The 3,506-nt window shown below is 40.4% G+C and overlaps 1 long non-coding RNA gene across 1 annotated transcript in view; it reads right to left on the reverse strand.

The window, feature by feature from the left end:
• Positions 1-985: 985 nt before the first annotated feature.
• Positions 986-3,506, reverse strand: part of LOC115032762 (uncharacterized) — a 15,537-nt gene continuing 13,016 nt past the window's right edge. Inside the window, exons 3-4 of the long non-coding RNA XR_003838364.1 lie at positions 1,237-1,323; positions 986-1,146 (exon numbers count right to left, since the gene is read on the reverse strand). This is a non-coding gene — a long non-coding RNA (uncharacterized LOC115032762). The remainder of the gene's footprint in view (positions 1,147-1,236; positions 1,324-3,506) is intronic.

The raw sequence follows: 3,506 nt of genomic DNA on the forward strand, positions 1-3,506 counted from the left end.
TAGCCTAGGCTACCACAAAACCCTGTCCCAAAAAGTAAGTAAGTAAGTAAGTAAGTAAGTAAGTAAGTTTTTGTTCTTTGGAGGGCTGCAAGCTAAAAGTTGAATAAATGTTAGCCTTCCTTGTATGACTGTCCTTCAGATGATGTTTGGGTTTGGGAGTTTATGAATCACTGAAAAAGTCAGCCGTAGCCCAGTGCCTATGTAAAGGGCACACAACTTGCCCAGTGTATTTGCAGCCTTCTTTCCTCTTCTGAAGACTTCCTCATTTTCTGTTGAGGGCACGGACCCTCTCATTGTCAATGTGATTTAAATGGGGTGCCCTCAACCCTGGAGATAGTCTTTCAGGGAGTTTTCCCCTTCTGGGTCTTAGTGACACATCAGGATGACCTAATCCTGTCACTTTTACTGAGTCTCAAGACAGCCCTTGGGAACACTGGAAAAGGACCCTCACTCTCTTGTTCTGGACATAAATTTCTGAGTCATTGATAAACACCTGGTAACTGTGTATGATTCCAAGCAAAGCAGATTCAAATTATAGAGACTAGGACCGCACTTCCTGGTAATATGGTTAAACTGTGAATCAAAGTTTATCTGACTTTGCATCACGTTTCACTTATACATGCCAACAAAATTCTCAGCAGTTAAGAGCATCCAGAGGATCCTAGTTCAGGTCCCAGCATCCATATTGGATGGCTGACAAATGTCTGTCCCTCCAGTTCCACATAGATCTAACACCACCGGCCTCCAGAGGCACCTGCACTAACATGTTCATAGCCACACACATACACAGAATTAAAATAGATTATTTGTTTTTAACTCCATTTCAATTTGAGCTGATTTCTCTGTCACTTGAAGGAAAATGAGTCAAAGTTAAAAATGCAACAGCACAGGTTGACAGTTACAACTTAAGATCTCCACGAAATAAGCCTCTGCCAATTAACATGGTTTTTCCTGTGGGCACCTGCATCCATACCTTTCTTTGGAGAAGTGATCCCTTTGTCTTCTTTCTCTTTGCTTGTGCCATGGCTTCCACTTTGCTCTTCTAAAGCACATCCAAAATAACACAAAGTCCCTTGAGGACCCATATTTCCATTTTAAAAAAATGCTCTGAAATGCAATCAGCTCTTGGAGTCATTTCACAGAAACCTTAACAAGACAAAGTAGGAATGAGAATGTGAAATGTCCTATGGCCACGGTTTCTGAACAGGGGCATTAAGGTATAATGAGGAAACAGACCTCCTTCCAGTTTCATTTGTCCCAGGAAGCTGAAATCGGTGTAAAAGGGAGTATCACCATTTCCACAGAGGTAAATTATTCTTTTCTCTGAGAGAGAGAGAGAGAGAGAGAGAGAGAGAGAGAGAGAGAGAGAGAGAGAGAGAACCTCAGATCCTGAAATGTAATCCTATGTTTATAATTTGTAAAATTATAATTCAAATGGCAATTAGCTAGTGACCAAAAAAATCAAACCTTGGTCCCAGAAGATTTGAAGGCTATTTATAGCAGAGACAGAAATTACTGTAGGCAAATTAACAACTCTAAGCTTGATGTGTCCAAATACTCACATACAGTTGATGAGCCCTGTTTAGTACCAGATCTTCAGTAATAATTTACACCACATATAATGACATACAGTAAGTTAGACACACAGTCAGAAATTAGACAGTTAATCAAACCCCTGGCCTAAAAGGAAAAGTTTCCATTGTAAACAACTGAAATAACAATTGAAATGGCTCCCAAATAAATGCATAGATTTGAATATTCTGGAACTAGAAGTTGGACACAATTCTGCCTGTATTCCCAGAGAGGCCTGCCAGCACCAAGGGTGTCCTCTGATAGGGAGGAGTACTGCCTCCAAGCCCTTGCCTCTTAGGGTACCTATGGCACCTTATTTTGACAAAGCAGCCAAAACTATACAATGGAAAAAAGAAAGCATCTTCAAGAAATGAAGCTGATCTAACTGGATCTCTGCATGTAAAGGAATGCAAATAGATCCATATCTATCACCCTGCACAAAACTCAAGTCTAACTGGATCAAAGACCTAAACATAAAATCAGACACACTTAATCTGATAGAAGGGAAAGTGGGAAATACTCTTGATAGGAAACAACTTCCTGAACAAAACATCAACAGCTCAAGCACTAAGGTCAACAATTAATAAATGGGACCTCATAAAATTGAAAAGCTTCTGGAAGTCAAAGGACACTGTCAAAAAGACAAAACTGCAGACTGGAATGGGAAAATATTTTCACCAATTCCGCATATGAGTAAATATATATACATACCAAATAACCCAATTAAAAAATAGGTTACAGAGCTAAACAGAGAATTCTTGAAAGAGGAATCTCTAATGGCCAAGAAGCACCAAAAGAAATGTTCAACATCCTTAGTTACCAGGGAAATGCAATCAAAACAGCTCTGAGATTCCATCTTATGCCCATCAAAATGGCTAAGATCAAAAACTCAACCAACAAACCATGTTGGCAAGGATGTGTAGTAAGGAGAACATTCCTCCATTGCTGGTGGACATACAAACTTGTATTACCATTTTGGAAATTGACTTGGTAGTTTCTCAGAAAATTGTTAATAGATCTACTCCAAGACCCAGCTCTACCTCTCCTGGGCATATACAAAAGAAGTTCTACACGGACATTTGCTTAACATATGTTCATAGCAGCTTTATTCATAATAGCCACAAACTGGGAACAGCCTAGATGTCCTTCAACCCTAAAATGAATAAAGAAAATATGATATATTTGCACAATGGAGTATTACTCAGCCATTAAAAACAATGACATCATGAAATTTGCAAGCAAACAGGTGGAACTAGAAAGGATCATCCTGAGTGAGGTAACCCAGACCCAGAAAGACAAACATGGTATGAACTCACTTATAAATGGATATAAGTCATAAAGTACAGGATAGCCATGCTACAAAACCATGAACCTAAAGAAGCTAAGTAACAAGGAGGGCCCAAGGGTGACACTTGAATCTCACTGAACAGAGGAAATAGATTAGACAATGCAGGGATGGGGGTGTAAAGGGAGGAGAATGGGTGGGAGAGGAGTGGGGATGGGTACAATAGGGATGAAGTGGGAAAGGGAGAGAATACTGGAAAATACATCTGGATTGGGGGAACATCTCTGAGACAAGCTAAAAAAACCTCAGATAATCGAACCTCCCAGGAATCTGAGGGGGACTCTAGCTAAGACTTCTAGCAATGGGGGGTATGGAGCCTGAACTGGTCATCTCCTGTAACCAAGAAAGATGTCCAATTGAGGGATTGGGACACCAATCCAACCACAAAACCTTAGATCCACAATTTGTCCTGCCTACAAGATGTAAATGGGTAAAAGATGGAGCAGAATTTGAGGGAAGAGCCAACCAACAACTGGCCTAGCTTGAGCCCCATGCTATGAGAGGGAGCCCAACCCTAACAAAATGATCTTCTGCAGTACTTTCAGACAGGAACCTACCATAATTGTCATCAGAGAAACTTCACCCCACA

This window comes from Mus caroli, unplaced genomic scaffold (assembly GCF_978045245.1).
Source record: "Mus caroli unplaced genomic scaffold, Mus_caroli_1 scaffold_14, whole genome shotgun sequence".
NCBI lineage: Eukaryota > Metazoa > Chordata > Mammalia > Rodentia > Muridae > Mus > Mus caroli.